At 30.3% G+C, this 13,014-nt stretch overlaps 1 non-coding gene across 1 annotated transcript; it reads left to right on the plus strand.

Annotated features, from left to right (window-relative positions):
- Positions 1 to 1,488: 1,488 nt before the first annotated feature.
- On the plus strand, positions 1,489 to 1,560 carry TRNAI-UAU (transfer RNA isoleucine (anticodon UAU)). Its single transcript has one exon. It is a non-coding gene; the product is annotated as a tRNA-Ile (tRNA).
- Positions 1,561 to 13,014: the final 11,454 nt, after the last annotated feature.

Raw genomic sequence — 13,014 nt, forward strand, 5'->3', positions numbered from 1 at the left:
GTAAAAGTGAAAGACATAGTTATAATTATGAGGAGAGTAAAAGTGAAAGCTATAGTTATTATTTCAAGAGTTAGGATGTTAAATAAATGGTATTTTCTTATGACAATTTCAAATCAAAAGTTATTCATTAATTAATGTCATATAATTAACTTCAAATAGTTTCTCATTTTATAATATTTTGAATGGTTGTTAAAAAGTTAGATAGGAAATAAAGTGTTGTATTAGAAGTAAACCATGCTTAGTGTTAATATATATACATCTAATTATCAAAAAAATATTTAGGCATATTTTCACATTAAGATTTTTAGGCATTACATTATAACTTAGGACTAGCTTCATTTGGAAAAGAATAGTTGTATGACTGGATGAAATATACCAAAAGGATTTTGATTTTGATTTTTATCAAGTTATTAAATTTGTAAATTTTAAGAGAGGTTTTGTAACCTGTACTATTCCATTAGAAGTTCCTTTTAATTTTCAAAACTTAACAAGTTAAGAGAGGTAAGGTTCAAGCTTTAATGCTTAGGTTTTCATCTAAGAATTTTTTTGTCTTCATTATGGATATATCTATTCATAGATGCTAGAGGAATTTTTTTTAAGAATGTAGTAGATAGAGCTCAATATATGCAAGGAATCAATACATTTACCAATATTATATACAATATTTTCATTTAGTGTAAAAATTTAAAATAATAGATTTAATCATACTAATAAAATGAATTGAAATATTTGTGGAAAGTAAAAATGTTAACACTATAAATTTTGCACAACTCATGATGCCAATTTTAATAATTTTGCTGACTTATTTATGGAATTGTTAACATTATAAACATAAACATTTCAGATATGACTTTCTATTGTCAACATTCTCTTCTCTAAGTCAATCTTAACCTTATGATAGATCATAGAATATGATTCAAAATATTAATATTAATTTCTCTGTGATTGATTTTTTTTTAATACTTTTTCTAAATTGTTTAAATGATAGTTGTGTTTATCTTCTTATGTTTCATATCATGAATTTGTTTGATCTTTCATAGTCTTAATTTGCATCCTTAACACCACAGTCATTGATAGGGCTAGCATGCTTATTAACTCAAACCTATTATAGATCTAGAGTTTGTATGTCTAATTTTATCCACAAAGTTCTATCTGCTTGACATAAATTGCATAATCATTTATATATTTTCTAAGAAGTTAGCACAAGAAACAATACTTATGTGTGGCCAAAGTGCTCCAAATTATATTTTATAAGTCTACCACTACAAGAATTTAGAGAAGTGTAATTGACATAAAATATAATTTTAAAATGTTTGAACAAAAGAATTTAAAAGTGTTGTTCATTGTTATTGATAAAGATTTAGATTGTTGTTTTTCATAATAACTAAAATTTGTGTTCTTTGAGAAGAGTACACCATGTTACAATGACCATGATCATGGTATATGTAATGTTGGGAAGATAACTCATTTTTTTGCGTTAATCTTTAAAGGGTACTAGCTCAATGGAAGAGCACCTGCTTTATAAGTAGGAGGATGATGGTTCAATTCCATCGTGCCCTAATATGACTAAATTAATGATTAAATAAACTACTAAATGAAATACCAAATAAAATACCAAATAAACTACCTAATATACTACCCAAAAAACTACCAAATATACTACCATATCAGCTACCAAATATACTACCATATATACTACCCAAAAAATTACCAAATATATTACCAAATAAACTACCAAGTAACAAATATAAATGACCTAATCAATGATTAAAATAGTTTAGTCATAAATTTGGTTGGGAGATAAATGTCTGGCAATAAACTACCATTAGTAATGTGATCAAAATTAGTCACATATCTACAATTTTTAGTAGTTTATTTAGTAATATATTGTTATTTTTGTACTAGTGTTAGGATGATTGATGAAAATATAATAATGAGTCATTACCATTAAGTCCAAGATACTTACAAAAGATGAAATAAATTGACACCTAAATCAGAGTAATAATTTTTATACCAAACAACCAAGCTTTGTTAAGTGGTTAGACTTAAGGAGTAGAATTTTGTGTGTCTTTCATATTCAAGTGGTGCTATTGGAGATTGATATATAATATGATGAAAAAATAAATACATTACCTTCTATGTTAAAGGATATCGTATGAAGAGACCATTAATGACAACAAATAGAGCATAGTGATTAGCAACAAACACATTTGCAAATGATTAGTTCAGAAGCTGTCGATGATATCACTACAAAAGCTCTGTGATTAGCAACTATGGATTTATGAAAATGCATATAGCATGGGGATAGAAACTAGATGTTTTATGAAGGAGATATGAAAAGGTATTCAAAGAATCAAGTGATTAGAAATAGAGGTCAAACAGTATACAGGCACTAGCATATGAAGTTGAAATATACAACAGTAAGAATACTGTGACCATCGATTATGTAAACAAATTATGAAGAACAATTTCATAAAAATAGAACAAAAACCTATTATAAAATATATCTATAAATATAAAACTAACACCATCGATGTAAAAAATCTATTGGACATACTATGCACAGAAAGCAGGAAATCTTTGGAGTCCCCTATTTTCCAACAGCAAAAGGGTAAAAGTGACTCTGACCACTTAGTGTTTATTATTTGTATTTCAAGCTAATAATAATAGCACAAAATGAATATTAACTAGGTTAATGGTGGAGAAGTAAAAATTCCTTTTGAGAGACAATTTTTTTTTTTATGTGCGAATTTAGATTTGGAAATTCAAATAAAGGGAAAAAAATAATTAATTAAAATGTGATAATAGCTTCTCTATTTTTCAGATGCTTTATCTTGTAAGAATGCTCAAAGATATATAATTAGGTTTAGTTGCAAATCGTGACCCTAAATAATTACTATTCTAATTAAACAAAAAATTTGAAAAGAACTGTTAAAACCAGACAAAGGCTATAATTCTGACTCATCATCAGAGCTTTTGAAAATTTATCTATTGAAATGAAACCAAGAATCTAAGGGCTTTGACAAGGATGTCTAATGCTAAAGATTTTCATTTATAACGTGCTCAAAAACCTAATATATTCAGGGTTTAAACATCAACAAAAAATGGAAAGAATCTTTACTAGGAAAATGGGTTAATATTATTTTGGGGGTTTTCGATCTATAAATGTTATAAGAAACATATCTCATAAATCGTGCAAGTACATTATATGAAAATAGTGAAAAGATGTAAAGGAAAGAAAGAAACTTAACTGCTAGATTGAGGAGATGAATACTTCTAGTAGTTGAAAGTGATTTCTGGAGGATATATGCTTGATCTCGATGCCCTAATTCTATAGTCTTTTTCTTCTTCACTGGTTTTTTGGCTAACTTTAAAAGTTAATACTGGATGAATTTGAGAGACCGGTCCTTTAGAAGACAAAAAAATTTGTGCCAAATCTAGATGCACAGATAGAATATTTTTTTTTTAAGCTTTGGCAAAAGTAAGGAGAAGAAATCATCATAGTTGAGGATGCGCAGGAGAAAGCGATGATTTTTAAGGGGCTCATAGTAAATAGAAGTGGTAATAATGGGACTACTAAATGTTTCTTTCCTTATGAAGCCACAAAACTTAAGACAAATGAAGGAATCTTACATCTTTTTTCATTGGTGAACACTTAATCACATTAAGTAGCATATATTTAAGACAAGGTTTTCCTAATATGATAAGCTGACAATCCCATGTCTAAAGAGCTATAGTACATGAACAATTAGACAATTAGATAACTAGTTTTTAAAAAACCAATAATACATTATTACATACTAAAGTCAAAATTTATAAAATTGTCAAAAAATAAATATCAAAAATTGACATTCAGATTTATAAATATTATTTTAAATAAAATTATATTAATGAAAATAAATAAATTTATCGATGGATCTTTGGTTTATTGGTAAAGACAAATGGTGGCAAATGAGCTTATCTAGAATCCAACATTATAAGGCATGGAGTATTTATGTCTCTTTTGGAGCCTTGCTTACAAACTTGGACCTTCATGAAAAAAAAATAAGTTTATTATATTATCCATCTTTTATTGTTGTTAGACTGTATATCATTAATTATGTTAGATTTATGAAGTAATATTTTGAATGTTTATAAAAATAGATCTCCATTAATTGAAATGGAATAGATATGGTTTTGAGGAGTTTGATGTAGATTGGTGTGATTTTGAGTTTTTTTCTCGTTCAATATCAGTTGAGAGGATATTCAAGGAAGTTAATTGATAATTATATATTGATAGGACGAAAACTACATCAGTAAGAAATAAAAGTTATAAAAAAAGTTAAACAGTGTAATAATATGAAAAAAAATCATTGATCTTTCATTTATTCATTTGTTTAGGTGAATAATTATTAGTGACAATATTTTAGTCATTTATTTGATCATTTATATAGTCACTTCTCTTTATCTAACCTTATGTTGTTACCAAATAACCTGATTAGTCATTTATTTAGTCACTTATACTTACAAATTATAAAATATTACTAGAATTTGATTAGTTTTGGTCACATCACCAAGATTTTTAGTCTTGTGACTAAAATTTTTAGTCATGTAGTCATTTATTTGACAAAAACCTACTAGTGTAGTGAAACAAGGGAATTTCTATATTCCCAATTTCTCCAATAGTTAATATGGTTTTCTTGTCAAGGCTTCAACCAATTTTTCTTTATTTGAGCTCATACTAGTGTTAGAATATTTAGAATAAGTGTGGGGGGGGGGGAGGTGGATCAATTATCCAAGGTCCAAATGTACCAATTGAACAAACAAACACTTAAATAATTTCACATCTTAACTTTTCGTAGCTTAATCTCTACTGTAAACTTTAAGTAACATTACCTAGTTGTCCACTACTCTAAAATAATAGACTTGCAAAATGTATACATTAATCGATAAAACATCATAATAACATCCACACAAGTTTGACAATAGGATTTAATTTGGAAACCTAATTTGAGAAAAACTACCAACAACATGTCACCAATTTTTACTCTTCTAAAGTGAGCTTTGTTAGGAGCCAACCACGTTAAAGGTTACAATACACACTATTAAATGTGACCTTGTTAAAGGATTTAATCACTCTATTAGGAGTGACCTTGTTAGAGGACTTTAAAACATTCCATTAGAATGTCACCTACTTAAAGGATTTACATAGACTGTTATGTCCTTATGACTGTTAGGTCAACCTTGATTAAAAGATTTCAAATACTATTCACAATGGTTAGAAAGCAATAGCAAGTTTGATCTATTAAGTACAACTCACTTTGCATGTATAGATCTGTGTTCATCTCCCATGTACTGACTCACTTTTTGGCCTTCATTGTCATCTCACTCTTTGATTTGCTTGGCAACTCTTCAAGAAATCACCCTTCACTTCTTCTCAACTCAATTAAGCCTTCTACTTAGATTCACCAGTCAACAACATCAGTAATAGCTCCAACTCTCTAGAAATTCATGCACAAAATATCTCTTCATATACATGCATACACACATATACCTCCTTAAATAGGAAATTTTGATCTTTTTTGCTTAACCAACACCATATTTATTAAGGCTTATGATTTGATTCATCAAATTCAATGTATCTAATCACCATTCTATTTATCTATTCTTTACTAGAAACTTCTCTTGGAGTCCACATCTTAGGTCATTATCCTGTCCTCTTCTAGAATTAAATGATCCAACTCATCAATCTTTATCTTCAACATGCTTTTCATATCCCAAAAAATTAACTTAGTCGGTTGGAAATTACAATACCTTGCATGTAATGCTCAACTAAGCATAACCGAAAGATAAGAAAACAAAGAACAAATACCATAAACTCAACAATTTTTTTTTAAAACGTCTTAAAACAAGTACAAATACACAGATTGAATCATTCTCAATCTGAAAACCTCAATAAGAAATATAATATCATCCAAATATGTTTTCATAAAGATGCTTAATACATATCGAGTTCAGTACAATAATGTAGTACAACATCATTTCTAAACACCTATGTCCAACATAGGAACCCTAAATGTTGTTAAGAAAGTAACTTCAACAGTCATCTTTGGTTACTTGCTAAACAATCTCGAAGCACCTGGAAAACATACAAAAATGCAATACAACACAACAAGGGGGCTCAGTACACACTGAGTTAAAAAGCGTAATCCACCTGCATACATGTTAGAATAAACATATATAAACCATAATGCAGATATTTGAACCACTTAACATAGTGCAGTTTCAAATTAATATGCAAGAAGTAAACATTTACTTAACAATGCAAAATTAAACTCGCACTAAGAATAACCCATAAATGAACCATATATATACTAAGCTATCATCGTTATGGCACTAAGATTCTGCATCCATGTATAATATGCCCATAGTCAACACATAACGGTAATCTCTATTATACTTGTCAATGACAGAATAGAGATATGCCTTGTTCTTCGTACTTAACCATATCAGTTTAAGTCATAGGTAAGGCCAATTATCTTTTATATGTAACTAACCCACCCAATACAATTTTAAGTTATCACTAAATTAATTAACTAAATCGGATAAACCAAATTCAGCCACCCCGATATATGTTCATTACAACTATTCCTAAAATACACATCAAACAGATATACTAAGAATGTACATGCAACAAATATAAATCAATTTACAACATGATACTATATCCTTTAATCGATCTGAAACACATCTTATTCTGCCAAGTTCAAAGGTAAATATAGATAATTATAACAACAAAAATAAAACCTATATTATCAAGATCACGTAAATACAATTGAACTATAGCTGAGCTCAATAATACTTACAAAATCTTCATATTATACATTTGATTCCCTGCTGACCTAACCAGCTATAGTTAACTTCGAACTGACCAAGACAACAAATCAAAATGTACATGATACTCTTGTTTTTTTTTTATCATTAAACAAATATCATATTCTATTTCAATACTTGAAAACAACTTACATCTTAATTATGAACAGAAACATATATCTTTATAATAAAAGAATGTTGTTTCAAAACATCTTATCTCCTAATGATCCTTAAATGCTATAAAAACACTTCATACTCTAAATTTAACATAATAGAAACTAAATATAGCCATTACTTTAATGAATGATCATTAACAAAGTTGTTAATATTCAAGTGTCTACTGCAGTTATACTACTGTATAACAAAAGCCACCATTCAATTATATTCACATCAGCATATGAAACATAATATTAGAGTTCAATATAAAATGTGATTCATAAAATTTATAGTAACTTTCATCATGCCAATAATCAAAAGTAATAAGGATGTAATTCATCAATACTATAGAGCATATACTAATTGTTCATAAAATATCCACATTAATATAGAAATAATAGCAACTGTCAATGCCTCTATTTTTTTTAAATGGTGTCATATTCAATTGTGGATAATATCTCAAAACAACAAGTAGTTATAACTCAATCTTCCTCATATTATAATAACCAAATTAAGTCATCTCTATGTTTCCTCTATTTATAACGAGTTTCATATTAACATTCACATAAGATTGCTCTCGGTTACTATTCACGACAGTCATCATACCCTTTCAAACAACTTAAACACAACTATATATAAATTTGAAACTCTTTATTAAAAATAACTTCTATATTTATAAAAGAAAACAAACTATAATGTTGCTCAAAATTACCACATGGCCCAAACTATCCTCATATCTGTTTGACAGAGTGTCACACAACAGTAAACAATATAATTTCCATTTATTATGAAATTTCATTATACTACTGTTAAGGATACGAACCACATAACACTTCAACAGTAAACAACCATCGACAACATATAAAACTCATTCACATAAAACTGATAATCGCTAATGCTACATTGTCTATGTTTCATACCAACTGTTTGACGTTATGTCTGTCATGATTTCACTTAGTTGTTCAACCATCATCAATTTTTTCAAATTCAAACATCTCTAACACCAAATATGACTTCTAATTCCTCTGTTTTTAAATCATATACAGTGGTCAAACTAACAATGCACTCGTATCCATATTTCAAAAGTTGAATTTGGGCTTCACACCTACAGACACAAACATACAGTATAATAATGACAGAGCCCTATCTTCATAAAAATTTATTTGATAATATAACTATACCTATGGTCCATGCAGATTCATAAAAACAAAAGCACAATTCCATATGGATTCGACTCGGTAACACTTATGTTTATGCAAACAATCGACACAAGTAATTGCACAAACTATTTTTACAAAATATCCAAGCCAAAACTATAGCTCAATTCATAACATAATTGTGATCTTTGTTGCAAGCTATTTAAATGGCAGAATGACAATAATATACATGAATTTGAAATACCCAAGTGACCACAGTTTAATAAAATAGAGTATAGAAACCATCTAAACCCCAAAGCAAATAGAAATACACAAAACAAAGATGTATATATGTAACCCATATCCAAACATGGATATAAATAGGTCTCGACACTTATGCCGAACCCTGCTTATACCCATACCTGGGTATCGACAAGCATATTATAAAAAAAATATTGTAGCCTCTACAATTCTTCAACAAAAATTAACACCCAAAAAAGTAAAGGAATAGGTAAGGAAATGCCCCCTACCTCCAAATTTTAGAATATGAAAACTCAAAATGATGCCCAGCAACCAAATTCACTACCAAAACCCCAAACCAAAACTAGACTTCCAAAACTGAAAACTCTGATAATGAATGATACTCTGAATTCCAACAATGTATGGCTTCATAAGCATGAAAGCCCTATTGACCAAATCTACCATGATGCTGAATTTTAGCAATAAGCATCACAGATGCAAAACATACAGAGAAATGTGGCCAAATTCCCGACCCAAACACAACAAGAACTCAAACATACGCATACAAAAATGGCTGACTAATTCAATGTAATAATTCCTCTTAAATGAGCATTAAATGCAACTGAACCACTTCCACAATGATGAGTACAGATGGAAATCATCTTGCCACCACCATATATGTTTGGCTATTAAACTTCAATGTAATACCTCATTCAAAGCATCGAGACCCATTTAGGGTTTTAGGTTAGAAAACTTTGTTTTTTTTTTTGAAAATATGATATGCAAAACACATACCTAATAACCACTGCGGGTTTAAACTCCATACATACATATATATATATAGACCTTTTAATATACAACACACATATGTATAAATATATATATAACATGTGAAAAGAGTATTAGGAAAATACCTAAGTTCTGCAAATATCACTAAACAGCGTATTATCATTAATACTTATGCACAAAATATAAACATGATAATCATAACAATATGCTGATGTACAAAAAAATATGAAAGTGATAACCATAAAATCTGAGCTACATTAAAAGCTTTTCAGAAATGTTCTCCATTCATATTCTACTTGAAGAAAATATAGAGCAATTTCATTAAAACTAGAAACATTAGGCATTAATTCTAACTACATCATAAGTTTGTTAGATTCATAAATGTCTCTATCAAAGCTTAAAATAAAGTAATTCTAAAATAAAAACATAATCATCTGAAAAGAACTTATAATCACAAAGTCTTAAAATGCAGTAAAACTGAAGTAGTGGTCAGGCATGACACCCTCCCCCACTAGGCTTTGACTTTCTCCTCAAAGTCAGCAAACAAGTGTGGATGAGTTGCTCTCATCATTTTAGTGTCCTCCTAGGTAGAAGATGTTTCATCATTGGGGTCCCATAGGACTTTTACCTACCTCATTTCTCTTCCTCTTAAACTTATAGTTCTTCTTTGCATGATCTATATTGGTTCCAACATGATTTGACCATCCAAAACTTGCAAATTTTTTCAATCAAGCACATGAGCAATATCAAGTATATGTAATCACCTAAAAATGGTCATCTAGACTATTAGCCCCCTTCTCAGCATTTTGGCTAAACTAATTTAATCATTTATCTAGACCAAATTGCTAATAATCAATTTATTTGATTATAACCTATAGTTTGACTATGTTATCCTAAGTTGATTATTTGATTAAAAGAACATGTCCCCTTTTAATTAAATAAAATACCTCATTCTTCTAACCCACTTAAAGTGCACAAATAAAGTCCTTTTTCTATTTTGCATTTAAAAGAAAAGGCTTTGTGACTTTTGTCTTATATGACAAGTCAACTTACAATCTATTGGTTGACTTGTGTGTGCACATGGATCACTTCTCTTTTTGAATTCCACCATTGATCATCCACCATCTTCATATTGATCTCTACTATCCGTATGACTTTAAAAGGGAGAGAGATTTCCCCCTAAAGGATCCATCCTCATTTTGAATATTGTTATCCTGCAGGTTTTCTAACAGATTTCTTTGGAGCTTTGTGGAGAACTTCTATTTCTTGTCTACATTCTCTCATCCATGGCATCATGGCATTCTACCTTAGCTTACCTTTCATTTTTACATGTAGCTTAATCTCACATAGCTTGCTAATGGTATTGTAACACTCTCATACATGTTTTAGCATAGCTCCACTTTGCATCTCATTCTAGCTTAATTTTCATTTGCATTGCATTCTTGAGGAACTCCTTGGGACATTTGCATTCTTGCATCTTGTCTTTGGAACCTCCCATTGCATGCCTTACTAGCAAGAAGAGTATCTCTAAGGATCATATGAGAGCCCTTGAACTTGAAATACACTCTCTTGCACTCTGTGGATAGGGAGCTCTAAGTCAGCATCCAAGCATTCCGAACTCATGGAATCGTTTGGATAGAAGGGTTTAGAGTGGGACACTTTTGAGTGTACATTTTTGGTGCCCACCATGGGGCCTAAATCTTGTTTTTAGCTCCATTTTCTTTTATTTTTCATCTTTGGCTTTTTATAGTAGCATATTGGATCTAATCAAGTGCTTTTGTAGAATTATCATTTTGATTTTAAGGCCAACCCATAAGTAGATTGGTTTGAAGGCAAAAAATCTAGTTGGTTTAAATATTTGATAATATCTTTAAAACCACTTGGATTTTGGTTTTGAAATTTTTTTTACAAGTTGGGTATGTGTCCAAAATTTCTCAATCCAATTTTTAGAGTAGTTTGATGTGATTTGCGAAAGTTATGATTTTTTCTTTACTTTTGATAAAAAGCTATTTTTGATCGCAAATCAGCATATTTTTTGAAAAAATTTACATTTTTAGAAATTTATTTGAAATATAAGGGGGGTAATTTCTTTGTGTTTTGACTTTTGAGGTTGTATTAGGGATCAAAAATCCAATTTGATAAATCTAGCCTATTTTAACAAAATGGGTCCCTAGGGCACAAATGAAGAGATTTTTTTGAATTTTTTGCATTTTTGGAAAGCTCTTTGAGTTTTAGTAGTGGTCTCTTCTTTTAATTTCTATTTTTGTATCCAAAATCATAGCAAACAAGTCCAATCTTATTGACTAGGTCAAAATCAAAGAGTAAAAATGAGAGTATTTGTGATTAGTTTGCACTTTCTTTGCATACACTTGGTTGGAAGATAACTTGGATATTTGAGGAAACTAACCACTTTTTATTGTAGTTTTTTATGTTATTTTACACTAACTTTTGGTGCCAACAAGTTGGGATTTTAGGTTTCCATCCTTGTGAATAAATTGAAACATTGCATAAAAAGAATGCATGTCAAAGCTTCAAATGCATAAGGGCTACAAACGATTGTTTGCAGGGCTATCCAACGCATAAAAACTCAATTTTTCTTTTTCTTTACTTTTACATGTGTGGCATATACTATTTTTTTATTTTTAGGCACATTAAAACTTACGATTGAGATCTTTTGGTGATAGGAGAGTATGATCTTCACCCTTGTGGTGAATCAGAAATCTTGACTTACCATTTGGTTTCAAAGAGTAAGAGGCAACTAAATCTTCTTGGAATTTTTGGGAGAAAATGATTGGAATAGGAGAGTATGCTCTTCACCCTTGTGGTGAATCAGAAATCTTGACTTCTGAAAGTTGATCCACTCTTTGTGTTGTTAGAATCCTTTAGAGGGCCTGCTCTCGGACAACCTGAGAGGAACGACCCAAGTGGAGACAAGCAGATTACCCGACTCTTCCAACCCACTATAAACTCAAGGCTATCAAGGATACAAAACCTTGGTAGACATAGTGTTTGTCTTTACCTAGTGTGATTGCTTATGAGATTTTGACCATAGGGAGATCACTAGGCAAGAATGTTTAAGGTACTCTTGTGGTCGCGAGATCGGTTACTCATCGCAAGGTGAGGTGTCCTTTAATTGGGAGAAAGAGGAAAACTATGAATGGAAGCCCTATATAAACACCCTAAATTAGTAACTACCCTTTTTAGCCGCTCAACTTCTTGGTGCAAGGATTGATCCTAGTGGACTACCCGGATCACCCCAAGATTTTACACTCACCATCTGTGTTCCCTTGGTTATGCTTATGGTATTTTCATGAAAAATCAAATATCTCTTGTGGGAAACCACTTGGTGTGAGGCAAAGGAGCATCAAGTGTGGGCCAAGCTGTTGAGTAATGAACCATGACATTTAGGTAGATATTGCTTGATGTGTTCTTGAATGTGCTAGATCTGTGGAAATCTTTTTAACATACACATGAAGATAGTTCTAGGGATTTCTTTTAAGACCTCACATATTTTTGTATCATGCAAGGTTGCTTTGTCCCTTGGTTGATTGTTTGAAGACTACTCTATGTGTCACTATCTTGCTTGGAAAGAATTTTTTTTTTAACATCAAACTTTCTATGCTATCAATTATTTTCAAACTTTGTCAACCAAGTCAAAAAATCAAGTGCGAACATTTTCTTGTTTTTCTTACTAAGAGGAGTCTCATCATTTGACTTTTCTTTTATATGTCTCTAGTTCTTGAACATTCTTAAAGTGGCTCTTTGTTCTTAGTGCTCTTGGTCTTTTTGTCTTCATGGTCTATGCCTACTTGCTAGTTATCCTTTTGTTGAAATGGTTACC

This window comes from Cupressus sempervirens, chromosome 5 (genome assembly GCF_028749045.1).
Source record: "Cupressus sempervirens isolate cs-2001-9-10 chromosome 5, ASM2874904v1, whole genome shotgun sequence".
Lineage (NCBI taxonomy): Eukaryota > Viridiplantae > Streptophyta > Pinopsida > Cupressales > Cupressaceae > Cupressus > Cupressus sempervirens.